Source organism: Eumetopias jubatus, unplaced genomic scaffold (assembly GCF_037043125.1).
Source record: "Eumetopias jubatus isolate StellerSeaLion01/CBP00866 unplaced genomic scaffold, mEumJub1_p1.0 scaffold_1, whole genome shotgun sequence".
Lineage (NCBI taxonomy): Eukaryota > Metazoa > Chordata > Mammalia > Carnivora > Otariidae > Eumetopias > Eumetopias jubatus.
Window position 1 is genome coordinate 161378 of NW_028274807.1, and position 27945 is coordinate 189322.

Sequence of the window (27945 nt, forward strand, 5' to 3'; positions counted from 1 at the left end):
ATCAATGGAACATGGACATGCTATGAGACCTGCTTCTTTCATTGCAGCCTTCTGAGGACTCCTTGTACAATAAAACACCGTATCCTATGACGGGGGGGGGTTAAAACCTTTATTCACAGAATAACACAGCCCAAATCACCTCATTTTTAATTGCTCTTCATCAGGCAGAACAGTTTCTGTGGAAAAAGCCTTTCCATAGATATTAGATGCCAGCAATTTCATAAGGAGTCAATGGAAGCTCTGTAGGATAACCTGACTCACCTAGGGTCAGGCAAGCAGTTCCAGAACTCAACCCAGTGCTCCTGACGCCAAGCCCCTTGATGCCACCAGCATCCAGAATTCTCAAAGACTCTCCTTCTGACTCCACCACCAAAGAAGCTACAGAGAAAATCAGCATGTCAAAATATCTAGATGACACATATAGAAAAACTAGAAAGTCAAGCTCAACTTTTTTTTTTTTAAAGATTTTATTTATTTATTTGACAGAGAGAGACACAGCGAGAGAGGGAACACAAGCGGGGGGAGTGGGAGAGGGAGAAGCAGGCTTCCCACGGAGCAGGGAGCCCGATGCGGGGCTCGATCCCAGGACCCCGGGATCATGACCTGAGCCGAAGGCAGACGCTTAATGACCGAGCCACCCAGGCGCCCCTCAAGCTCAACTTTTAAACAGTAAAAGGCTGCTTTGAATAATTTTGATTTTTCCCTCGACCCTAATTGTAACTCTTCTGATGAAAAGACTAATCAATTATGAAACATCACCTTTGACAAATGACAAGACATCATCCGAGTCTGTATCCTACGACAAAAAGCCAACTAACTCTAGATGCTGGCCACTCAACCATATCCTAGGCCCAAATGAATAAACGCTGTTAGATGAAGGCACAAATGATATGTTAAAAACACACAAAGAGTAAATTTCACCTTCCCTTTCTAATAAAGGTTACTTCTAGGAAACAGATAATCAGAATCTATTTTGTAAGCAGTAAGTGAATAGAGAAAATGGGATCCCCTGCACCTGCAATCTTCTACCTGCAGGGAAATTAACTAACTCCTGCACCAAATGGAGAATGCTGACAGCTACTGAAGTTTTACTTCATGGCTCAACTAGAGAAAAGAGGAAAGCCCAGGAGGTTTGGGGTTCACGAGAGGTTTTACCTCCTGTCCTGACATGATGATGACACTGTGCCAAATGGACCTGCTGCTTTCTCTGAACGCTGACGTCCTGTGACAAGCTGCATCACTGACTCACATGCTGATGTTCAGAACTTCAGGTCTCCTGGAGCCAGAGCAGAGAAGTGCTGTCGGGTGGGGATGAGAAGGCACCTCCGACCTATGGCCTGCAAACCTGCTCCGGTTTCTGGGAGAAGGGGAAACACATGCTTGTTTTTTAAGTAGTCATTATCTTCATTCTAGTGTAGACCAATGACTTTGACATTTTTGGAAAAGCGAAATTACTCTTCCAAATGAACACCTCAACTCATCTGTTCCTCATGCAACTTGAGTGGAGTCTGGTTTACTCCAGCCTCCAGGCCGCCACCTGGAGGATCCTCCTGCACCACCCAGTCAGCCCATTACCACCATCCCCAGGGGACACGGGGCACAATGCTGAAGTTGGGGGATGACTCTGGGGCTTGTTGCCACCGCACCTGTGCCTGGGGGAGCAGGAACACGGAGGGCCCTCCCAGACGATCATAAGGGGCCATTACCACCATCCCCCTGAGGACATGGGGCACAATGCTGAAGTTGGGGGACAGCTCTGGGCTTGTTACCACCACACCTGTGCCTGGGGGAACAGGGGACACCCTGCTGAACTCGGGGTGCTGCTCAAGGTCCATTACCTGCACTGTGCCAGGGGACAGGGGGCACCCCACTGAAGTTGGGGACTGTGTGCGGTCCTTACGTGCACTCTTCCAGGGGAACGAGGCAAACCCTGAAATGTCCGCAACCCATCCCACAAAAACTCGGGTGAGCGGGGCCCTGGAGTTCACGGGGCTGGGGGATACCGCCAGTTGAAGGGCTTTCAAGGGAAAAAGAAAACTCATCCGAGTTCGCGGGATTAGCTCGCTCCCCGCCGCCTTCGAGGACCCCCAACTCCCATCCAGGGCGCACCCTGCCCCCGGGGACCCCCACCCCAGCCCACAGCGTGCTCTCACCCAGCCGGGAACGCCACAGGGGAACTCTCTGGGAGCGGGCCCAGCTGCCAGACCTCTGCAACCCCCGGGCAGCTCCGGGTCCTCCCTCAGAGGTAGCTCCACCCCCACGCGGTGACTGGTCGGGGAGGGTGGTGCCCCGAGCCCATTGGATGCCGTTCCTGCCTCTACCGGCCAACCCGCCCTCACGCCCGCGGCTCCCCGCGACCGCAGGTGGTCCAGGAGGCCCCTCCTCAAGCCAGCACCTGGCTTGGCGGCGCAGGCATGGGCGGGGGTTATGGGCGGGGTCCGCCCCAGGCACACACCCGGCCCATTCCGCGGACGCCTCGGGCTTCAGACCACCCCCAGAGCCCTGCCCCTTCCCTTCCTGCACCAACCCTGCCTGCAGAGCTGTTCCTGGCCCCCCGCAAGGTCAGCCACACTCGGACCTTCCGAGGCTTTGGGCTTTAGGAAATGCAATGGTTTCACGCATTTCCAAGGCAGTTTTAAAGCCAAAAAGTAATTTTCTAGGCGGGAAGAGCTTCACTGTCTGGTCTCACCCATGGAGTGGATAGTGCTTCTTGGACCTTCAAAGCATCCTTGTAGGATGAGCCCGTTTATGCTGGAATATATATATACATATGCTTGGTTCTGCAGGGAAGCTCCAGGATGAAGAACAGCCGCCCTTCTGTGCTGTTGGAGTCGTGAACCAGGAACATTTATTTTTCACTTAAAATGAAAACGTATTGTTATTGTCGACACTAAATGAGCAAACCCTTTTAAACAGCTGAGAGAGAAAGGAAGAGAGTTTTATTCAAACCCACCGCAGGACAGCTGCCTGGGAGACACAATCTCCAGAAAGAAGGGAGTGCTCCGGGGAAGGAACATCTGGGGCAGGTTTATATATTTGTTCTGTGTTGTTTTACATACAGAGTTACACATCGTCATGAGGGAGAACGTTCCAGAAACTTATAGACTTCTTCCTATGCTTTCCGTTTGTGCAAGTCGGTATGACTTTAATCTTATGGGCGCCAGAGAGGTTCTTCCGTTTTTCTTATCTTTATGTTTGCAATGGCATTTTTGGGTTATCTTTTTCTTCTCAAACCAGATGTACAATATGTGCTTGGGACAGAAATAGGACCCACGCTCTGAGGTTTTGCCCATTCGGAACTTGGTAAAATGTTAAAGGATAGCTTCTCTGGGAGCCCAGGATCCGGGCCCATGGATGGTAAAAGATTAAAATTTCCATTATCATTAGAATTACTACTCAAGGGAGGAACTTGAGACAAAAGGACCTTTAACGATAGTACCAAGAAATCAAAATGATGCCTACAGAAGTTTACCTGTTCCATGGTCCACACGGGTAACAGAGGGGTTCAGAGACGCTGGGCTCCTCCCCTTCTCCTGCCCAAATCTCTGAAGCACACAGATAACTTAAAGTCAGAATTTTAGAACTACTAGACATCTTAGAGATGTCTGGCACCATTCCCTTAGACTACAGAATAAAAGACAGTAGCTCATTTTCACAGCACTAATGGAAACATGAAGTGCTCCTAAAGCTTGGATACACTGTCTCAGTTCTTTCCTTGCTGATTTTGACTAATGTAAGTCTTAGTCATACCATATAAACGCTACGATGGTTGGGAAGGAAATAATCGTAGCTAAGAGACTATTTCAGCTGTGTTTATAAGCACGGTCTCACTTTGTAGAAGAGGCTGAGCTGAGTGTTTTTAAATACTATTTCAGACCTCTCTTACGGTACACTCTGATCATACCAGAGCCTGAATCAACTAAAAAAAGATAGTTCTTTCAGTAACTGTAATATTAGAAAAATATTATAATGTCTCTATTCCTAGAGATCGTGGAGTATCTCACTCAAAGATCCTTCAATTACGATGGGCAGAGGTTAAAAGGCCAACTGAATTCATTCCAGTTGGCCACACAACATAAAATTCCTGATCCTTGATATGTTTCCAGATAGAGAAGACCAGAGATAAGAGGGAAATAGCAGGGCGCCTGGGTGGCTCAGTTGGTTAAGCGACTGCCCTCGGCTCAGGTCATGATCCTAGAGTCCCAGGATCGAGTCCCACATCAGGCTCCCTGCTCGGCGGGGGGTCTGCTTCTCCCTCTGACCCTCCCGCTCTTGCGCTCTGTCGTTCTCTCTCTCTCTCAAATAAATAAATAAAACCTTAAAAAAAAAAAGAGGGAAATAGTACCGTGTATGGAATAACAAAGGATTTGGAGTCAGTTTGGAGATCCCACTTAGGTCTCTGACACTCAAATCCTCTGTGACTCATATCGTTTCTGAGCCCCTGACTTACCATCTAGAAAATGTGACTAATAATACCTACCTCATAGTTTAGAAGTTCAAGAGGGAGAATTCCACAAAGAGCCAGTGTGATGGCGCTCAACGGCAGGTGCTCAGGAAGCCATAATTACTATTTGGATCTATTTCTTTTCCAGATAAATGAACACGTGTTGAAACCCTATTTCTAATAGATGACTCACAAGATGATTTTCAAACCTTAAGGAAGGTCAAGAAGCTGCTATTGTGTCATCTTTCACTCAGAAATCATGTTGTTGGACTGGTGAGGACAATACAATAGCACCATCGTCACTAGGAGTGTGGAGCTTCCCATTTCCACATGGCCATGTTGTCCCCCTTAGCTCAGGGCCACCAGAAAGGGCAGCTTGGGTGGGAGACACCATCATCACTAGGAGTGTGGAGCTTCCCATTTCCACATGGCCATGTTGTCCCCCTTAGCTCAGGGCCGCCAGAAAGGGCAGCCGGGGGCGACCACATACCAAGGCTGCCAGGTGTGGCTGAGGCAGGCAGAACTCGGACTTAAGCCTCAACTCCTGTCTACCTTATTTATAGTGCTCTTCATGGATAGAATGCCGTTGTCTGTGAGCTCTGATGTAGGAAAGATCGAGAATTTCCATTGTGATTCCCTCTCTGACCCTTAGGATATGTAGCAAAGTTACATTTAAGTTTTAAACATTGAGGGACTTCCTGGTTTTCTTTTCATTATGACTATGGCTCAATTCCCCTGTGGTCGAAGAATATAATCTAGTTAATTTCAGGCTTTTAAAATGTGTAGACTTGATTCACGGCCCAACGTATCGGCTATTTGGGTAAATATTCTAGGACCACTTGAAAATAATGTATTCTGCACTTACTATGTAATGTTCCATATATGTCAAATAGGTCACATTTCTTACCAATGTTTTGTCTGTTTTTCTATCGGATATTGCGAAAGGTATACTAAAATCTTCAAACAATGCTACTCTAGTCAACATTACTTTGGAGAATCTCCCAAGTGTTATAAGCCAAGAGAAACAAAAAGAATACCCATTGAGGAGATAATTGTGACTATTCACAGATAAGATGATGGTGTACATAGAAAATCCAAAGTAGTCTATAAATACACTATTAGAATTAAAAATGGAAAACTTGCAAATCTTAGAACCAAGGAAGCAATACAGAAAGCAGCCAGGGGGAAGAGATTTCTTACGTACGGAGGGAGGAACATCAGAATAATGTCAGAATAACACCAGGGAACTGGCAAGCCAGAAAGGGCTGGAAAGACAAGTACATGGTACTAAATGAGAACATGCAGCCAAGGATACATAGCCAGGAAAATGTTGCAAAAGAAAACCAAACTTGGGGCATCACAATGCCTGACTTCAATCTATATTACAAATCTGTGACAGGATGGTATTGGCACAAAAACACATAGATCAATGGAACAGAATAGAGACCCCAGAAATGGACCCTCAACTCTATGGTCAACCAATCTTTGACAGATCAGGAATGAATGTCCAATGGAAAAAAGACAGTCTCTCCAATAAATGGTGCTGGGAAAAGTGGACAGCCACATGCAGAAGATTGAAACTCGACCATTCTCTTACATCATTCACAAAGATAAACTCAAAATGGATGAAAGACCTCAAAGTGAGACAGGAGTCCATCAAACTCCTAGAGGAGAACAGAGGCAGTAACCTCCTCGACATCGGCCACAGCAACTTCTTTCAAGACATGTCTATAAAGGCAAGGGAAACAGAAGCAAAAATGAACTTTTGGGACGTCATCAAGATAAAAAGCCTCAGCACAGCAAACGAAACAGTCAACAAAACTAAGAGGCGACCCATGGAATGGGAGAAGATATTTGCAAATGACATTACAGTTGAAGGGCTGGTATCCGAGATCTATCAAGAACTCAAACTCAACACCCCAACAACAACAAAATAATAATAATCCAATAAGAAACGGGCAGAAGACATGAACAGACATTTCTCCAAAAAAGACATAAAAACGACTAACATTTACCATCACTAGCCATCATGGAAATTCAAATCAAAACCACAATGAGATACCACCTCACACCAGTCAGAATGGCTAAAATTAACAAGTCAGGAAACGACAGATGTTGTGAGGATGTGGAGAAAGAGGAACCCTCCTTACACTGTTGGTGGGAATGCAAGCAGGTACAGTCACTCTGGAAAACAGTATGGAGGTTCCTCAACATGTTAAAAATAGAACTACCCTACTAACTAACAATTGCACTACTGGGTATTTCCCCAAAGATACAGACGTAGTGAAAAGAAGGGACACCTGAACCCCAATGTTCATAGCAGCAATGTCTGCAATAGCCAAACTGTGGAAGGAGCCGAAATGCCCTTCAACAGATGAATGGATAAAGATGTGGTCCATATATACAAGGGAAGATTACTCAGCCATCAGAAAGGATACATACCTACAATTTGCACTGACGTGATTGAACTGGAGGGGATTATGCTAAGTGAAATAAGTCAAGCAGAGAAAGACAGCTATCATATGGTTTCACTCATATATGGAACATAAGGAATAGTGTGGAGGACCACAGCGGAAGGGAAGGAAAACTGAATGGGAAGAAATCAGAGAGGGAGACAAATCACGAGAGACTCTGGACTCCGGGAACCTAACTGAGAGTTACAGAAAGGAGGGAGGTGGGGAGATGGGGTATCTGGGGGTGATGGGTATTAAGGAGAGCACATGTTGTGATGAGCACTGGGTTATATGCAAATAATGAGTCATTGAACACTACATCAAAAACCAAAGATGTACTATATGTTGGCTAACTGAACCTAATTAAATAAGTAAATAAATAAATATGCTTTCTACATGAAAAACAAATAATAATGAGTACAGAATTTCAGACTTGCAAATGAAATGTTCTCAAGATATGTATCACAGCAGTGTAAATAGACTTCACACTACCGGACTTTATACTGAAAATGTTTACAATGGCAAAATCAATGTTATGATTTTTACAATTTTTTCCTTTTTTTATTATGTTGTGTTAATCACCATATATTGCATCATGTTTCGCTTCCTACTATCTTCTTCTTTTTTCTTAACATATAATGTATTATTTGTTTCAGAGGTACAGGTCTGTGATTCAACAGTCTTACACGATTCACAGCGCTCACCATAGCACATACCCTCCCCAATGTCTATCACGCAGCCACCCCATCCCTCCCAACCCATCCCCACTCCAGGAACCCTCAGTTGGTTTCCTGAGATTAAGAATTCCTCATATCAGTGAGATCTTATGATAGATTTTTACCATTTTTTAAAAGTACATTCTGTATGATTCCATTTTTATAAAGATTTTATTAATTTATTTTAGAGAAAGAGCGTGGCACGAGAGTGGTAGTAGACACAGGAGGTGGAAGAGAGAATCGTGAGCCCACGCTGCCCTGAACACAGACCCTACGTGGGGCTCGATCCCACACCATGAGATCACATCCTGAGCCAAAATCAAGAGTCGGCGGCTTAACGGACTGAGCCACCATCCATCTCCTTGGGCATTAGTACTGGTGCATTGCCTGCTCTCTCCACCACCGCTGTGCTGAACACTCCTGAAAACACATCTGTGAAAAACCAGCCAGAGTTTCCGGGGGAGAGTCTGAGGCCAAGCACTGCCAGGTGATGGCTGCACCCGTGGCCTGGGATGGGTGCTGCTCACTGTTTTCCAGGCCTGGGGTGCCCAACACCCTTCTTTCCAGGGGACCTGCAGGGGACCCCAATGTCCTCAGGTACCTGAGGGCAACCCGGCCCAGGAATTCACCTTCTGTAGCAGAGGACAGATGGGACTTCTTTCTCTGGCCAGGAGTGTGAACCCTGATCCCGGGAAAGGAGAGCTCTCCTGGACTCCTCGCCCAGCCAGGCAGCTGTGGCCATGATGTATGTGACGGAGCCAGAGCGGCTGGGACTTGGAGGGAATGAGTGCCTTAAACCAGCCTTGTGCGGGGCATGCGGGAGCAACAGCCCCTGCTTCTTGGGGAGCAGTGATGTGTGCAAAAGGGAGGAGGCTGGGGTGGAGCCTTCCAAGCCACACCACAGTCTCTCCCTTGGTTCTGAAACCAGCAGGAAGGGACCTCCAACGGCAGAGACCAGACTCCAGGAGGATGCCTATCCAGGGAAAGGGGGTCCACTGGAGGGCACTGAAGCACCCAGCCCCACCGACCTGCAGGCCATTTGCACAGGATCACCTCCCACACTTCCTCAAAACGTTGTCTGTCTTCGTGTGTGGACAGTGACTGGCCCACTCAGGGCTGGTGCACTTCCAGAGGAGGACTAGAGACTTTTCAGGGCTTGCTCATGGGTCAGAGGACCACCGCCAAAGAAGCAGAGAATATCCCTCTTCCTCCGGAGCTGGGGAAGGCAGCCACCGTCCTGGGGCGGGACCAGTCCAGAAATGTGTTCTTTCTGAAGCCCCAGCCTTCCGTGGGCGTTGCTATGCCTGAGAAAGGCCCCCTCAGCCCCAGAGTCAGGAGCAGTGAGGAGCTGTCTCCAACCCTGGCCCAGGATCACGACCCGAAACCATCCTGTCTTTGGGAGGACAGGTCTCCTGCAGGAGCCAGGGAGGGGACTGTCCCCTCTCCCCTCCCCAGGTCCAGGACTCCCGGGACCTGCAAGAGCTCTTCATCTGAGGAGGAGTCATGGAGAGCAAGTGTGTCTCGTCAGCCCAGCAAGTGAAAGAACCAAACTCCAACGCTCAGGTTCTAACAGAAGCAGAATTTCAATGTACTGTTTGGGGGCAGCCTCCTCCCCTCTTAGGCCTACGGGGCCTTGTGGGACCCCAAGGAAAGTCTTTGTTCTCCTTCCCTCAGAGAGAGGAGCTGGCCCCGTGTGCCAGGGTCCCCACCGTGTTCCCAGTGCTGAGGAAGAGCCACACGCAGGGGCCTGGTGTCAGGAGTGTGGTCGGCCACTGCTCCTGGGCTCCCAGCCAGGGGCCTGGTGGCTGCATGGAAAAGCTGAATTGCTTTTGGGGGAAGGAGTGCTCACTGCCCACACCGCTCACCATCCCCCTCTGCACTCTGCAATCCAGGCTCTGTGCCCAGCTTACGTCGATCACCAGCACTCCCCATGTTCCTGCCATGGGAGGGATCATTGAGCATCACCCCATTGCACAGAGGAGGAGAGCGAGGCCCAGAGAGGGGAGGTAAATGGCTCCAGTCCCAGAGCTGGTCAGCAGAGAAGCTGGAAAGCCAGCCCTCCAGAGCCCCTGCTAGACCAGCCAGAGACTCCCTGAGTGGAAAGCGAGCCCTCCCCTGCCTGACCAGCCACGCACTAGCTCCTGACCTTCGTGATGGCCTGTTCTTGACCGTGAAGGTGAGCTGGCCGACTAGGAGGGGGAGTCCAGCTGGTGCGACAGGCTGTAGCTACAGGACAGAGTGACACGTCTGAGCTAGCAGGAGCCACACTCTGGTCTCCCTCCCGGAGCCTGACCAGGAGCTGGAATCTGGGTGCCCTAGGGGCCAGCACACAACAGGGTCTGCACTGACCAGGGAGCCATGGCCCCCAGGGAGAGTCCACTCTGCCCTCTCCCCGCACCTGCCTGGCCTGACCTCTCCTCACTGTGGGGCTGCAGGACCCGGAACCAGGCCCCATAGGGATGGCTTGGTTCCAGCTTGTAATGATTTCACAGCCCGTGGAGCCCCTGGGGCCGGAGGGAGGACTGGCTGTGGACCAGGACTGGGCTGGGGAGGATGCAGGGCCTTGTGGAGAGTGAAGGATGGGGCAGGGGCCGAGTCCTGGGGCCACTGCTCATGTCTAGAAAGGGCTGAAATCCCTGAATGCCCATGGGGCCCCTCATTACAGTAACGACCCCCTTCCCACTCGGGCATCCTGCTGGTGGGCCCCTCCACCCCGGCCTCCTTCCCGCCCCTCTGACTCCAGCCGGGGCTGCAGCCAGAGACAGGCTGGACCTCTGTCCCGGATCCTGCCAGGAAGACAAGGCAGAAGGAGGAGAGGAGAAGGGGAAGGGGCAGACTGATCTTCTCCCTGTCCTGAGTCGGTTCCACTGATGCCTCCAGGTCCTCTGGCCCAGCCCTGCACTTAGCTGGACCCTGAGAGGGAGTCTGCATTCCAGGCCAGCTGGGTGGGAGGGGTATTCAATGACCTGTGCGTCCCCAGATGTCCTACCCACCTGGCCTTGCACCCTAAGGCCTGCAGCCCAGGGTGGGTGTAATTGCGGGGCCCAGTGGACTTTGGGGCCACAGAGCAGTTGGCTGTGGTGAGGGGATGTGGGGGACCGGTCAGGTGCAGAGCCATGGGTCTCATGTACATCCGCTGCAGGCCTGGTTCACCATACAGGTGCTGCGTGCAGGTCTCCTTTGCACACCTGGCCATGACACACCTGGCTGGCCCTCTCGGTGGGGAGGTCTGGGTGCCTGGTGCACCTGTCCCCCACCTACCCCTGGAGGAGCGGCCACGTTCAAGCGTTTCCATGTCCAACCCTCAGGGACAGTTGGGAACCTGGGTCAAGAGAGGCAGGGACTGGCCCAGGACAAATGAGGGGTGCAGAGCCCAAGGAGCAGGGCTGCTCTCCAGTCCTGGGCCAGCCCCAACCTTCCCATGAGGTTCGCTTTGGGGGTGAGAGCCGCTCAGATCCTCGGGGAGAGCTACCCACCATGTCCCATGTGGGGACATGACCTTGGCATCCCCAGGCATGTAGAGGCATGCGCACCTGCAAACCCACCCACACACACACACCACTCTGACTGCCCAGCTGGGGGTCAGAAGGGGAGGACACCCTGGGAGCGAGGTGGGGGACAAGGGGGAAAGAAGAAAGAGGTTGGAGACAGCTGGGCCATGGGGCAGGGCATCAGGACTCCTGGCAAGGACCCAGATCCATAGCATGGGGAGGGGAGACAGCCCAGGCTGATGGTCAGGGGTCCCCAAGGGACCCAGGGGGTTGCAGGGCACTGGGAAAAGACAGGGTCTGGGTTCTGGTGTCCACCACCACCCTGGGCACTTGGGAGTAGGAAGAGATACCCACCCCCAAATCCAGAGCCCAAAAGGCCTCAGCTTCCTCTGCTGTCACTTGGGCTGCAGAGATGCAGTGTCCCAAGGGTCCCACAGGCTTGTAGAAGAGCCTGTTGGCCTTGGATCTCCATCCCTGACCCTTTGTGATCCCAGTGCTGGGAAAATGCTTTGTACTCACTCTTGGTCCTTCTCAGCAGAGGACAGACTCGGGGCTTGGGAGGCTGAGGACCTGGCTACGCAGAACGTGGCAGAGCCCTGGGCCACCAGTCTGGAGACCAAGGTCAGGGCCCTCCTTGTTGCAGCCTCAGGGTCCCCATGTGGAAGAGGATCCAGAATCACTGCTCTGGTCAGGGGGAGGAGGCCTTAGGAAGGAATGGGGCACCAGGACCGGAGAGGGAAACGGGGACAAGGGAGGCTGCTGAGGTTTCTCACATCGCCCATGGAACCCACAGATCCTGCTCCTGGGAGAGACACAGACACAGAGACAGAGAAGGAGACAGAGAATGAACACAGGACAGAGGGAACCAGGAGAAGTCACAGACTTTCCTCCACCAGCTTGGAAATGACATCCCGGCATTTTGTGCCATTCTATTCCGGAGAGCGCCGTCACATAGGCCATCCACCCTCGAGGGGAGGGGATTCCACAGGGATGTGTGACCAGGACTCAGGGGTATTAGGGGCCACTGTGGGGACTGCCCAGCACACGGGCACAGACGAGGCCCTGGGACCTGAGCCTAACCCTAATGGGAGCCCCTGGAAGTCTGTGTTGTGAGAGGACAAGGTCAGAATCAGTTCATTCCTACCTTCCCACGGGGGCTGGGACACAGGCAGGAGGGGGGTGGCTTTGCCTGGACCCCAGAGCAGACCCAAGCCCCTCTGAGCTGTGTTCCATGCCAAGCCCAGCTCCTTGGCTCATCCTTGCATTGCCAAGTATGCACCAGCCTCCTGTGATAGCAGGTATGGAACACGTGTAAGGTCCTACCCCTGATGGCGTCCCTAGAACTAGAAGCCAGAATACCCCGATGTGCAGATGGGGAGCCTGGGGAGGCCCTGAGAGGCACGGGGTCTGTCCAGGGTCATAGCCCTGGGCATGCGCAAGAGTCCGGTCTGAACCCAGCTCTGTGTCCTCACAGCAGGGACACCGGCTGCACCCAGGCCTCCCGGGGCTGTGGGTGGGCTGTGAGGGTGTCACTGTATGGATGGGGCATGGGGGGAGGGTGAGCATTCCGCAGCGGGGGAGGGGGCCCCTCGGGGGGCTCTTGTGTGAGGAGGAAGTTGGGTAAGGGGACCCCAGGCAGTGGTGACCTCACTTCCCTGACAACAGAGCCCAACAGAATTTGGAACCCCGGTAACCAGGCACCCACATTCCACAGACAGCCCCCCGCCCAGCTCATTTCATTGGAGATCTTAATGGCAAAATGTTCACGTGTTGCCTGCCGAGGTCCCGAGGCTGCAGGTGGAAGAAGGCGCGCCTTGAGGGCGCTGTCCCCCGCTGGGGATTTCATGTCAGGACTCCCCACCGCCTCTGGCCATTTGGTCGGAAGGACAGAAAGGTGACAGCAGGAGGCCCAGAGCCGGCCACCCAGCCCCACTCACTCTGATGACCTGTGTAGCCCCAGGTGCCCTCCCTGTGTGTGTCTGTGAGTGTGCACGTGTGTGAGTGTGTGCGTGTGTGTGTGAGTGTGTGTGTAAAGAGGGGTCATGGGGGTGGGGCCACCCCGAGCAGGAGCAGGCTGATGAGGGGTCAGATACCCAGTGGGCAGGTCATGTTCAAGGTCAAGGCTGGCTGGTGGGATGGGGTGTGCGGGCACTGCCCCTTCTGCCCAAGGTTGATCCCGATAGCCCTGCAGAGATGGGTCACTGCACCCCGGGTGCAGGGCTGTGCACGCACAGGTGTGTGTCTGATCTGGGAGCAGCAGGGGGACTGGGCAGGAGGACAGTGCGGATGGCCGGGCAGGGCTGTGATACCTCTGGGCCGGCTACCGGTCCCTGTCTTTGCAGAAGGCAACGGAGGACATGGAGAGGAGGCTGCTGGACACGCCCTCCGTCTCCTCGACAGAGGGGGTGACCCCACAGGGGTCCCCAGGAGCAGATGCTGGGGATTGTAGGGGAAGACCTCCTACACAACCCAGACCACTGTCCCAGGTGGTTGTCCACCGGTCAGTGGTCCAGGAGCCAGAGCCCACAGAGGCCAAGGCTGAGGGTGAGAAGGCTGGGGCTGGGTGTTTGTGGTGTGTGGGGATGGGTCGCTCCTGGCCCCACAGGGAGGAGCCCCCAGAGGCTGGTGTGGGGCCAGGAGCAAGACTGGGCTCAGAGCACACAGCGGGTGGACTGCAGTCGGGGAGATGTCCCTGTGAGGGTTCCTTCCCGGCTGTGGCTTCTCTGGGAGGCCCTGGGCTGGGCTCTGTCTCTGCAAAGGCCCATGGAGAGTAGGCACAGAGGTGAGTTTTTCTCTTTTCACAGCTGCTCCACCCTCTGAGGACCTAGAGCTGGCTCCAACTCCATCAGCAGCTCTGGGGGGAGGGGTGGTGCCTACAGCGATTTCAGGAGCACACCAGGAGCCGGCAGGTAACCAAGCACCTGCGCACGGAGAGCCTGGCATGGACCAGGAAGAACTGGCACCTGCTCCTGCCCCAGCCCCTGCCACAGTTCCTGCCCCTGCCAGAGCCGCTCTCCCTGCCCCTGCCCCTGCCCTTGCCCCTGGCCCTGCTCTTACACCCAGCCCTGCCCCTATCCTAACCCCTGCCCGTACTCCTGCTCCTGCAGGGCTCCCAGAGCCACATCCAGAGCCCACAGCCCTGCAGGGAGAGCTCCTTGTACCATCGCCGGACCCCGACGCCTCACCAGAGTGTTTCATCCCCTTAGTTCCATTGCCGGACCCTGACGCCTCATCAGAGTGTTTCATCCCCTCCCCCGATGTTCTTTCTCTCTGGTTCATATTAACTGTTATTTTATCTTTTCATGTTCTGTATACTGTTTATTATTTGTTTTAAATAAAATTACTTGTTTTCAGTTGACATGTCATGAGTATTAAGTACATGCCCAACGCTGTGCCACCACACCCCAGAACATTGCTGCAGAATATCTCATTCCCCAAAGGAGTCCCCGAACCAGAAGGCCTCCCTGCCCATTTATCCCCCAGCGCAGACCCTGGCAACCTCTAAACTGCTTTCTCTCTCTCTGTTCTTTTACCTGTTCTGGATGATTCCATAAGTGGAATCACGCAGTAAGGGCCTTTGTGTCTGCCCACCTATTTTCAAAAGGGACTCGTTTTCTCCTGTGTTTACTTGACATAGAATTTCACTTATTTGATATTGAAATCCCGATGGATTGCACATCACATGTAATCATAGAGGCCACTTTAGGAATTATGGGCACAATCTCTGGGCCACCACAGCCTGACCCCAGACAGGAAACGCTGGTTCCTCCTGTGGCCCACACAGAAACCAGGGAAATGCAGAAAGCTGGAAGACACACCACAAAGGGCAAAAGCACTGCTCAGAACCCAAGGCCAGAGAAGGTTTTCACCTGACTCTGGTCCAAACCACGCTCCAAGTCACTGGGTTCCACAGGGACGGAGACCAAACACATGCAAGTCCAAGGCGGAAGGATAGGCATGCAGGGAATATGGGTCAGAGATGCGGGAGCTCCTGGGGAAGGGCTCCGGCAAAGGAAACCCTATGGAGGCAGCGCTGGTCACCCTCAGACCGGCAGGTGTCTGGTCTGGGGACCAGCAGCCCTGGGGAGAACGTGAGGAAGTAGAGGTCCCCTGGAGAGAACGGTGACAGGCACCCCTGTCTGGGAGAACAGTGAGCAGCACCCATCCCAGGCCACAGGTGCACCCATCACCTGGTATGCTCAGCCTCGGACTCACCCCCGGAAACTCTGGCTCGGTTTTCACAGATGTATTGTCAGGAGTGTTCATCACAGCGGTGCTGGAGAGAGCAGGGAATGGACCAAGACTAATGCCCAAGGAGATGGACGGGATCCACGGTCCCCGTCCTCATGATAGAATGCCCTGCAGCTACTGTCCCAGTGTCATCCGGGGCACAGGATCCGGGAAGCCCCTCCTGAGACCCACCCCTCCTGCCACCCTGCCCCTGGGAACATTGAGAATTGTTTGAGGAGGAGGGGGAGAGGATCCAGGATGACAGCGGGTGCAAGGAGAAGGAAGGTCAGCACTGGGAGGACAGATGGACGTGCCCTGAGCCACCATCCAGGGCCCGGGCTGTGATGCCCTTGGACCTTACCCCAAATAATGGCTCCTGAGGTATGGATCCAGCTTCTGTGGTTTCATTCCCTCCCTCCCTGCATCATTTATTCACTCCCTCATTCATTCCCCCCTCCCTCTCCTTCCCCTCCACCCCTCCCTCCCTCCCTGCCTCCCTGCCTCCCTCCCATTCTCCCTGCCTCCCTCCCTCCCTTCTACCCCTCCCGTCCTCCCTTCCCTCCTCCCTCTCTCTTTCCCTCTCTCCCATCCTCCCTCATTCAGCAGAGGATCTGGGGTCCCTGCTGTGTACTGAGCACTGGGGCTTCATCAGTGAGCACCCCACAAACCACATGGTCACGTCCACTGTGGGAGGTGACGGGGCAGTCCTCAGGGCTAGCACTGGTGATGAGCACCAGGAATCTGCTCCTGAAAACACAGGCCAGTTGCACAAAGAATGGAGAGACCCATGCTTAGGACTTCCTCTAGAAAAATCTAGTCCTGAAAAGTGATGAAAAGTAAGTATATCCTAGACTTCATGCGATGTGAGTTCTACTGGCAGGTACCTACTGATTCCTAGAACCAACAAAGAGTAAATCATCCAGTGTCAACTGGGGTGTTGTGACCCAACTTTTCTGACCAAATGACACGTTTCAGCCAACATCTCCAGGGCCTCTGAGTTTTCCCAAGGGTCTCTGCGATTCTCTGCTCCTTCCATCAACCTCCTTGGGAAGCTCTATCCTGTCGTCTTCCTTGTCTCCTGCCTCTTCTGGGACCCTTCCATGGCCTCCCCACCAGTGCCACCCCCACCAGGACTCCCTGTGCCCCCTGGCCTGACGGCCACATCCCATGCTGGGTCCCGTGAGCCCAGTGCTTTTTGCAAGGACTGTGTGCTCCCTCTGGGTCACTTGGCATCTCTCTTGCAGTGGCCTGCATCTTCCTGTGCTGGGTCTCCTCTGAGCAGTCTGTGAGGCCAGACTGTACCCATGTCACGGGCATGGAAGCGAGAGTCCAGAAGGTCCAGACGACCTGCTCCCAGTCCCAGCGTGTGGAGCATGGGTCAAGGATGGTCCGCGAGCAGAGGAAGACTTGGGCCCAGGGAGACTGAGGGAGGATGTGGCACAGTGAGCCTGCAGGAGGAGAGTGAGCACTATGGGGGCCTGGTGCTCAGACCTGCTGGGAGACCGCATCTCACCCACAGCAGCTCTGTCCCCAGGGCTGGAGGGTGTCAGGGTAGCCACCCTCCGAGGCTCTAGGCTGACAGTGACTGGCAAGAGAGGAGGTGCACCTGATGCAGGAGAGAGCCCTCAGGCAGAGAGGAGGGGATAGGCTCTCCCCCAGCAGCAGGTGCACTGGGGCAGGCTGAGGGGCATCCGTGGACAGCAGTGCCTGCAGCTGGGGTCTCCACACAGACCCCCTCCTCAGGCTCAGCACAAGCTTGTCTGGATGGCCTTTGTCCCCCACATACAAAGTCTGGCCCAGGACCCTCCTCAAGCCCTGACTCCCAATCCTTTGACCTCAGCTCAAGCGACAAGAAATGGCCAATAGTTTAGGTGGGGTTGGGTGCACAGGGACATTTGCTTTTCTGGCCCATGCTGTAACATTGCTGGCATTTTAAAGATCTCAGGGCTTTGATTCAAAAACGGTAGGATGCCGGGGACCCCAGTCGGCTTTCGGGAAACCTGCCTCTGGGCCTTGCAGCCCTCCCATCCCACCAGTTCTGCTCAGAATCCCTCCAGGTCACAGACCCACAGTCTTGGCTCCTCAGATGGCCCGGACGATGCACCTTCAAAAAGCGATCCCGGTGGGGCAGCAGGACACGCTGTGGATTCCAGCAAATACACCTCCCAGAAACTGAGGGTGCTGCTGGACGAGCTGTCTGAAAACAGCCATGTCAGGGTTCCAGGAAGATACCAGAGGCACAGGAGTAACTGAGGAGCATCTGAAGGTCAGGTAGGGGCAGTCAGAGCTTCCAGACCCTTCTTCCCTAAAGCTCCTCATTCCTCAGCCTTTCTTCCGGTGATTCTGCTTGGTTTCTATTTGCCCCAACTGTTATCCATTGCCTTAGGCAGCAGGCCTAAAGGCAATGCCTAAAGGCAACACGTATGCCTTTAAATGTTTTGGACATTGAATGTCCTCCAGTAGCCACTTCACTGCTGGGAGAGTTGGTAGCAAGCAAGAAGTCCCAGAGGACTCCAAGGGTCTGGACTTGGTGTTTCCCTCTTCTGAGATGGGGACACCTGTGGGAGGTGCAGGTGGTCAGCTGGGGGAAGGGGGCAGGCACCTGACGTGGACAGATGGGGCACAGGTGAGGCCCGAGGCCCCCGGGGTATGTGCCTGGCATCCGGAGTGGACAGGTCTTCAGAGCTGCAGACTGGCTGGGATCATCTTCAGGCTGAGGAGGAAGGTGAGGGGAGCAGAGGGGACTGAGGAGGTTCGGCTCAGACAGGAGAGGGCTGAGCCACACTTTTGGGGGAAAAGCGGGGTCAGGTTCAGGCTCACAGGGACAGACCTTGAGGCCATTATGCCATGTGAAACAAGCCAGTCCCTAAAGGACCAACACTGGAGGACCCCACTTGTGAGGGATGGAGAGCACTCCCATCACAGAGGTGGAAGGAGCTGCTGGGTGCCGGGGCTGGGGAAAGGGAATGGGGGGTTAGGGTCTCGTGGGTAGAGGTTCAGTTGGGGATGATGAAAACATTGTGGCAATGGACCGGAAGTAGCCGGTGCAGAACAGGGAATATACTTATTGCCACTGAAACGTGCTTCATGGTATCAACTGTATGTCCATTATACCACAATACAAAAGAAATGAGTCAGGACGTCGGGGCCGTCGCAAATCCCTGGAGGGCCCAGGAGCAGGGAGCCTGTATCTTAGTTCTCGTTCTCACGCTCTGCCCCTTGTTGGGTGACTGAGCTCAGTAAGTGCTTGCTAAGACACAGTGCAGGCAGCTGGTCCAGAGAAAGTGCACAAGTGCAAACCCACTGGTGGGCACGGAGGAATCCCAAGGGGACGCGCATCCAGACAGAGCGAGTGCCCACATTTCACAAACACCAGCATAGAAATAGCCATTTATTTTTTTTAAAGATTTTATTTATTTATTTGAGAGAGAGGGAATGAGAGACAGAGAGCACGAGAGGGAAGAGGGTCAGAGGTAGAAGCAGACTCCCTGCTGAGCAGGGAGCCCGATGTGGGACTCGATCCTGGGACTCCAGGATCATGACCTGAGCCGAAGGCCGCCGCTTAACCAACTGAGCCACCCAGGCGCCCAGAAATAGCCATTTAAAACCAAGGCAGGAACCTTATATAGCCCAGAGGGCTCCACGCTCCTGGAGGTCGAGCTAGTGGCCACGGCCAAGGCCTCTGGTGGTGAGGGCACTGGGGGGTCTGAGAGGTGACTCGGCGCACCCTGACCCTGAAGCCCCATGGCTGCGGTGAGGTGTAAGGACTAGGAGGGAAGACCCGGCCAGCGCCTGTTCTGGCTCCATGGCTGCTACAGGGCTGCTCCCAGCCCCAACAGGCAATGTCTGTTTAGAACCAGAGAGAAAACCTTTTCCCTCAATCGTTCTTTTTAAAGATGGTTGCTCAGCATTGACACAGAAAAACCTCTGACATAAAACTGGAGCCGTTCACAGCTGCAAATGACCCCGAAATGATCAAAATGTAGTGACCACAAAGAGAGGAACGTGTGCCCCCAGGCAGGCCTCCTGTGCACAGGGGTGCCTGGGGCGTTGGCGTGCCCGTGCAAGCAGTGCTGGGCTCCACAGTTTCCCTCAAGGGGACAGAAGTAGGAATCTGCTCTGACAGCTCCGCTCAAGGCAGCACCCCCTGATGGAGATGGGGGCAGCCCCTCGTGACTTCCAGATGTCCTGGTGATTCTTGGGCACAGCCATGGATCTCAGCTTCTTCATGACCCAGGGAATGATGGGGGGCCAGCCCAGCAGCCTCGGGTCCCGCAGATCCTCCAGGGGACAGCCCAGCAGCCGCGGGTCCTGCATGGCCTCTGGGGGCAGCCCCTCATGAGTTCTGTGTGTCCTGGTGATTCTTGGGCATGGCCCGAATCTCAGCTTCTTCATGACAGGGGCCAGCCCAGCAGCCGCGGGTCCCACAGGTCCTTCAGGGGACAGCCCAATACCGTGGGTCCCATAGCTCCTCTGGGGACAGCGCCTCATGAGTTCTGGGGGTCCTGGTGATGCTTGGGCACAGCATGGATCTCAGCTTCTTCATGACCCGGGGAATGATGGGGGCCAGCCCAGCAGCCGTGGGTCCCACAGGTCCTCCGGGGACAGCACCTTGGTGGGCCTGTGCAAGTCCCGTGCGCTCCCACTGGGGTCACTTGGCATCTCCCTTGCAGCGGCCTGCGTCTTCCTGCGCTGGGTCTCCTCTGAGCAGTCTGTGAGGCTGCACTGTGCCCATGTCACGGGCACGGAAGCGAGAGTCCAAAAGGTCCAGATGACCTGCTCCCAGTCTCACCATGTGGAGCCTGGGCAGGGAGTGGTCCCTGAGCAGAGGAGGACTTGGGCCCAGGGAGCCTGAGGGAGGATGTGGCACAGTGATCCCACAGGAGGAGAGTGAGCAATGTACGGGCCTGGTGCTCAGACCTGCTGGGAGACCACATCGCACTGGCTCTGTCCCCAGGGCTGGAGGTTGTCAGGGTATCCACCCTCCCAGGCTGCAGGCTGGCAGGGACTGGCAGGAGAGAAGGCCCCTGGTACAGGACAGAGCTCTCAGACAAAGAGGAGGGGGCAGGTGTTCCCCCAGCAGCTGGAGGAACTCTGGGTAGCCACCCTCCCAGGCTGCAGGCTGACAGTGACTCGCAGGAGGAGGCGCACCTGGGGCAGGAGTGAGCCCTCTGCAGAGAGGACGCGGCAGGTGCTCCCCCAGCAGCAGGGGCACTTGGACAGCCTGAGGGGGCATCAGTGGACAGCAGTGCCTGCAGCTGGGGTCTCCACACAGACCCCATCCTCAGGCTCAGCACAAGATTGTCTGATGGCCTTTGTCCCCCAAATTCAAAGTCTGGCCCAGGATCCCCCCTCAAGCCCCAACTCCCAATCCTTTATACTCAGCTCAAGTGACAAGAAATGGCCAATAGTTTAGGTGGGGTGGGTGCACAGGGACATTTGTTTTTGTGGCCCATGCTGTACCGTGGCTGGCATTTTAAAGATCTCAGGGCTTTGATTCCAAAACGGTAGGATGCCGGGGACCCCAGACAGCTTTTGGAAACCTGCCTCTGGGCCTTACAGCCCTCCCATCCCACCAGCGCTGCTCAGAATCCCTCCAGGCCACAGACCCACAGTCTTGGGTCCTCAGATGGCCCAGACGATGTGCCTTCAAAAAGCGATCCTGGTGGGGCTGCAGGACACACTGCAGATTCCACCAAATCCCCCTCCCAGAAAGTGAGGGTACGACTGGACCAGCTGCCGAAAACTGACAGGTCAGGGTTCCAAGAAGACACCAGAGGCAGCATCTGAAGGCCAGGTAGGGACAGTGAGAATCTCCAGTTTTGCCTAGGGGCAGCTCCCGTCCCCCTAAACCCTCAGTGGGATGGCTTTACTGGGGGATTGGGGGGGACCATGCCTGGAGGACCCATGGCTCCACTGTTAGAGGTCGCCGACTTGATCAGTGCACAGGTGGGGAAACCTGGCCACACCCAAAGAATTTCTAGAAACAGTAGCCATCTCAGTGGTAGCTGACCTGGGAGGTCAACCTTCCAGCTGCCTGAGGTGGGATCGAGCCACAGACCAGCACACTAGCCAGAAATGGAAGAAGGAGAACAAGTTCTTCATTTCATAGTTTCTAAGTCACCGGTTTGTTCCTACGGTCAGTATACTTTGCATCCTGGGAAATCTCTGCCTGTCTAAGGTCATGAAAATGTTCTCCTCATGTTCTCTGCTGGAGTTCTTGAAAAATCTCTGGTTTATAGGTAAAAATCATCCGGAATTGACTTTGGTTGGCACAGCCATGCTGGGAAAAGGATGGATTTTCCCCAAAATACTAAAAATAGAACTCCTGTATGATCCCACTGTCAGGTAGACCTTTTTAGGAAATGTAAGTCAGTTTCTCGAAGTAAGATCTGCACTCTCCCACCCAATCTCCCTGAGGAGGGGCGGCCACCCTTAGCAACCCTCCCCTTGAGGCAGGCGCCTCCCTGGACAAGGGGCTACCCCAGGGCTGGGAGGTCTCCACAGCAGCACACCCAATATCCTGGATACTAGGAGACAGAGTACAGCACCAGGCCAGTGAGGGTCAGGACACACTAACCCAAATATGGCACCTTGGCAAATTAAAGAGAGAAGCTAAAAGAACTTTTGCATAGAGCAGAAGCAAGAAGGTCTCTCTGACCCCCAGCCATCAGCCCTTCTTCCCTTAAGCAGGTCAGAAGACTCCCATGTGGAACTTTCTCTCCCCGGACCACAGGGATGACGTGCTTATCACCAGAGTCAAGGAATTTAGGACCACGGGGTCTATACGAACACACCTGGTTAAACGAACCCTTATCTTCCTAGTTAACTTCTTTACCGTTTACGAGCCCTAGTCCAAACCCCTGTGTCTGTCAATTCTTTACACACTTACTGCTTCTTTGTCTAAAAGGTAGAAGAGCTGTCTGCTCCAGTCACCTCTGCTGGTCGTCATGGTCTTGTGAGGTTCCCACCAAAACAATCAATACATTTTGCTTGCTTTTCTCCTGTCCATCTGTATTTGTCAATTTCCAGACTCAGCCAGGGACCTTCAAAGGGTTGAGGAAAACTTTTTCCTCTCTTGCAACACTGTGGGGCGGGGGGTGCGGAGTCAGAAAAACCCATCCCATCTTCCTGGCTTTGGTGAAAACGGACCTCTGCTGGGAAGCAGCACAGGACAGTGCATGGCTGGAGGAGCCAGGGAGAGAGGCACATGGAACATGTAGGAGCTATTGGCCCCCAGCCAGGGGACTTGGCCCCAGTGACAAGTCCAGGGTGTGATTATGATTATTATAATGGAAGCATCCCGAACATCAGACCTTCCCCACGCCAGGCTTCATGATTGCTGCTCGTTGTAGTTGCTACTGTTGGTTTAGTGACTTTTCTGAACTTACTTTGTCAAGTCTGTATTCTTTGCTGTGTGTATGGCTACTGAATCCCTGTGCTGTTAACTTAGTGGTCAGCCAGTGGCTGGGCAGAGAAGTCACCCCTGTTTCCGAGCTATGGGCTACAGATTGGAGGTCCCCACAACCTCTTCAGGTTTGAATAATCTGCTCCAGTGGCTCATGGAACTCAGAGAAACATGTTACTTACTAGATGACCAATTCATTGAAAGGACAGAACTCAGGGCCAGGCAGCCAGAAGCGATGAGCAGGGCAAGGTGTATAGAAGCAGCTCAGAGCTTCCCTGCTCTCTGAAAGAGGCCTTTGCCCACCTCCACTCTGACCTTCGTCTATACTTCCTAACTGAGGACGTCCTTCCTTCTGACTCATCTGTTAACTCGAGTGAAAGACCCGGTGGGCACCAAAACGACTCCTCAAGTACTAACCACTGCTGCCGTCCTGGTGATTCTTGGGCACAGCCATGAATCTCAGCTTCTTCATGATGGGGGGCAGCCCAGCAGCTGTGGGTCCCACAGGTCCTCTGGCGGCAGGCCAGCAGCTGTGGGTCCTACAGGTCCTCTGGGGACAACACCTTAATGGGCTTATGGCCCAGCAGGTACCTGTTCAGGTGGCTCTCGTCGTGCCACACAGCCTCGATCCCATTGGCCAGGTTGACCCCCATTGTCTGGTGACAGGCCAAGGTCAGTTGGTGAACCTCTACCACCGACCCCCCAGAAAAGGCCCCCTTGTAGTCAAAGTAGCCCTTGCCCCTGGGAAATGTGCACCTGGGACTGTGGCCAATGCTCGTAGCTGAAATCCTTGTGGGCCGCCTGGTAGAAACCGGGGTGCAGGGTGCCAAAGAGGGTCTCCATACTCACGTGGTCACGGAACTTCATGTCCACCTCTGTGCACACCAGGTAGTCCACCTCACAGAGGAATTGTGGAGTTAATCTTAGAAAATATATTGTCAGCCCTAAGGAGTGATTGTGGAAGCAGCTGAAACGTCAGCAGCGTTCCTGTTCTCAGGCTACTGACCACAATGGCCCGGTAGGAGCAGGATCCCATGATCCCCAGGGGCAGGGCAAAGGTTAGGAGCCAGGAAAGAATGTAACCCTCCGTGCCCCCCTTCCTGCACCTGGTGTTTGCTAGCACAAACGTCCCACTCTTCCCCGATCCCATGACGGCCTCCCTGCGTGCCTGTGCGTAGAGGAGGGTGCAGGCCTGCTTCACAGCTTCAGCGTACTTGCCATCCCTTTGTCCTCCTTTCCCACGCTTTGAGGCATCTGCCTTTGCTTTTCTGGTAAAAAATGACGTAAAAGCGATATGCAGAACCCAGCTGCTGCTGCCCTACTTACAGAGGCAGCTCTGCATGGCCGCTCAGATTGGTGTCTGAGAACTTTATTTCAGCGCACGATGATGGGAAAAGCTGCTTACAGAAGCGGCGGATCATCACGTGCTCTGCATGGACGCGTCCTCCCAGCGCGGGGTGCCGGGAACCTCGAGCACCACCACCCTCCGGCCTTCCCGGAGGGGCACATGGGGCCCGGCGGGCAACTGATTGGTGAAGACGTAGTAGGTGACCCTGTGTCCCACCATGAACTGCTTCTCAACTCTCTGCAGGAACATCTCCAGGAAGACCATGTATCCACAGGGACAGGGGACAGGGCTGGAGGAGGGTCACTGCCAGAGGCTGGCAGCAGGACCCCAAAACTTGGGCCGTGAACGTGTGCACTTTCTTCAAGGGGGGCAGGCCCTGGGCTGCTTTAAGCAACAGCCACCCTCCTGGCCTGGCCTGAGCACGTCTGCTGGTGGGGCCTCCCTACCTTTGGCTCCCAGAGATGGGAGCCATCAGGACCCCATCTTACAAAGGGGAGCCTGAGGCTTAGAGGCTAGAAACCCATGCAGCTGATTCTACCCAGTCTGTAGGCCATAGAAACAAGGGCTGTGCCCAAAGGTGCTCAACTCATGGCAGGTGGGGACAGAACCTGCAGGGGGTCAGCCAGGGGAGGGGACGTGCAGGGTTTGCCGGGGAGCTCAGCACAGGGGGAGTGTTCCTGGCTCTAGCATGCTGACTGTCGGGCTTCATGGGTCACAGGGTCACCTACCCTAACCCTAACCCTTAACCCTAGCCCCTAACCCTAACCCCAACCCTAACTCTAATCAAACATCATGCTCAATTTTGAGGACTGACAGCTCTACTCTGAAATCAAAAACAAGTCCATCATGCTGGCTTTCACTCATTGCTCAGTATCGTACTGAAAGTTCTACCCAGAATGATAAGGCAAGAAATCCACATGTGGAAGAAAACAGTAGAACTAGGTCTATTCAGAGACCAGAGATGACATCATCTTATAGACAGAGCTTCCTAAACAATCCACAAATGATTACAGCCAGTTAATATCAATACACAAGAATCTCTCTTATTTGTATACATTAGCCATGAATCATCCAAAAAATAATTTAAGAAAACAATTCCATTTTAGGGAACATTATCGTTGACAAAATACTTAGGAATAGATGTAATCAAGGTGCAAGTCTTGTACGCTGAAAATTACAAAACATTGCTGAAAAAAAGGGAAACCTAAATAAATCTGAGGACCCCACGGTGATGAAAAGACATACTATTGATAAGATGGCAATAGTACACAATGCAATGTGGAAATTCAATGTGTTCCCAAGAAAATTCACAAAGGCCTTTGGAAAGAACTGCACAAGCTAATCCTAACAGTCATATGGAATTTCAAGGGACCACAAAATAGCCAAAACAATCTTGAAAAAGAAAATCAAAGGTGAAAGGTCATTCTTCCAAAGTTCAAATATTAATACAAAGCAACAGTAAATAAAACATTTTGATACTGTCATAAAGGTATGCATTCACCCTGAAAAAATAATACATTATATGTTAATTGAATTTAAATTTAAAACATTTTTAAAAATAAATAATTTTTTTAAAAAAGATATGCATACAGATCAGTGGAATTTAAGTGAGAGCCCAGAAATAAACCCCTTCATCTATGGTCCACTGAATTTTGACAAGGGTGGACAACATTACACTGGGGGAGAGAAGGGTCTTTTCAACAAAGGGTGCTAGACAATTGGCTATCCGTGTACAGAGGAATGAAACTGGACCCTTACCTCACACCACATATAAACATTAACTCAAAATACATTAAAGGCTTAAATGTAAGAGGTAACACTATAAACTCTAGAAGAAATAAGTGGGGATGAATCTTCATAACCTTGGATCTAGCAATGCTATCAGATCTGACACCAAAGCGTAAGAAAGCAAAGAAAAAAATAGATAAAATAATATCCTCAAAATTAAAAATCTCTTCTGGGTGCCTGGGTGGCTCAGTTGGTTAAGCGTCCGACTCTTAATTTTGACTCAGATCATGATCTCGGGGTCATGAGATAGAGCCCACGTCAGGCTCCACACTGAGTGTGGGGCCTGCTTAAGATTCTCTCTCCTTCTCCCTCTGCCCCTGACCACTCGCACACTCACTCACTCTTAAAAAAGAAATGTAAAAAAAAAAATTAAAAATCTTTGTACATCGTAAGATACTATCTGGAAAGTGAACAGATAGCCCGCCGAATGGAAGAAAATATTTGTACATTATGTATCTAGTAAGAGTCTGTTGCCCAGAACATGTAAAGAGCGTTTACAACTCCTCAGCAAAAAGACGACCCATTTCTTAAAATAGACAAAAGACTTGGATAGACCTTTCTCCAAAGAAATCATACAAATGGTGAAGAGCACATGAGTAGATGTTAAACATCCTTAGTGTTTATGGAAATGAAGGTTTAAACCAGTTAGATGTCCTTTTACACACAAGAGAATCTCTATAATCAAGGAAACTAAAATAACAAATTTTGGAAAGGATGTTGAGAAACGGAAACCCTTACACCTTGCTTGTGACAAATGGTGCAGTCTACGTATAAAATATTTTGGCATTTAGGCAAACAGATCAAAGTAGAATGACCGTATGGTTCAACAATTATACTCCCAGATACATACCCCAAAATCGAAAGGAGAAGTACCCTTATTCAGCGCAGCATTTGTCACCGCAGCCAAAAGGGGGAAGCAACCCAAGTGTCCACTGACAGCCGAATGGATAAACGAAACGCGGTGCACACACCACGGAACGCGATTCAGCCTTAAAAACGAAGGGGGCTCCGACACAGGCGACACCACGCATGAAGCGGGAAGTCATCACGCTGAGCGACATCAGCCAGTCACAGAAGGACAGACGCCCTGTGGTCCCACTTACAGGAAGTGTCCCGAGACACACAGTACAACGTGGCTGCCGGGGCCGAGGGGAAGGGGACGGGGAGCTGGCGTCTCCCGCAGACAGAGCCGCCCTCGGGGAGAAGGAAGACGTTCTGGAGGACGACGTGCCCCCGCGGGACCCCAGCTACGGCCGGGAACGGCGCACCGGACACGTTCTGAGGGCTCGGTGGCGGGTCCGCGGGACGGCGCCCCGTCGGGGGTAACACGCCCTGAGGCACCCCGCGGGCGGCGAGGACACGCGGCTGGGGTCTGAGTGCGGAGAGGGAGGGGCTGCGCTGCGCGGGCGGGTTTCCCGCAGAGTCGGCTCCTCTTCAAACCGCCACGTCCGCGCGGCCCCGAGAAGCCGAGCCGCCGACGTTCGTGCCGCAGGCGGAGCCCCGCCCCGACCCCGACGGTGCGGCCGCGGGGAGGACCCGCAGGGCCGAGGCCCGGGGAGCGCGAGCGCCGCGGCGGGGGGCCGCTGCCGGACCGCAGCCCGGCTGCGGGGCCCCGGAACCGAATCCGAGGGCCGCGTGAACACAGACCCCGGGACCCCCGAGCGGATCCGAGCCCAGGAAGGGGAGACCGACAGCCCCGCGCACAGCACCGCGCGGACCCCGCGTCACCGCGCACAGAGCCCCGGCGTCTACACAGCGCGCCCCTCCTCCGCGGGGTCCTGCGAGCTCGCACCCCCTCCGCAGTCCCCGCTCAGGCGGCTTCTCCTCACCTCCTCCTCCCTCGGCGAGTCCTGAGGAGGCCGGCTCCCGTCAGCGTGGACGCGGCCCCACATCCTCCACAGCGGGTCCTGAGGGGGCCGGCTCCCGTCAGCGTGGACGCGGCCCCACATCCTCCACAGCGGGTCCTGAGGGGGCCTAGTTCCTGTCAGTGTGGACACGACCCCACGTCCTCCCGAAGTCTCCACAGCGGGTCCTGAGGGGCCCGGCTCCCGTCAGCGTGGACGCGGC

At 53.5% G+C, this 27945-nt stretch overlaps 1 long non-coding RNA gene across 1 annotated transcript; it reads right to left on the minus strand.

Annotated features, from left to right (window-relative positions):
* Window positions 1–266: 266 nt before the first annotated feature.
* On the minus strand, window positions 267–27945 carry LOC148164946 (uncharacterized). Its single transcript, XR_015766617.1, has 3 exons — window positions 27708–27945; window positions 1156–1357; window positions 267–378 (listed from the first exon to the last, which is right to left on the minus strand). It is a non-coding gene; the product is annotated as an uncharacterized LOC148164946 (long non-coding RNA).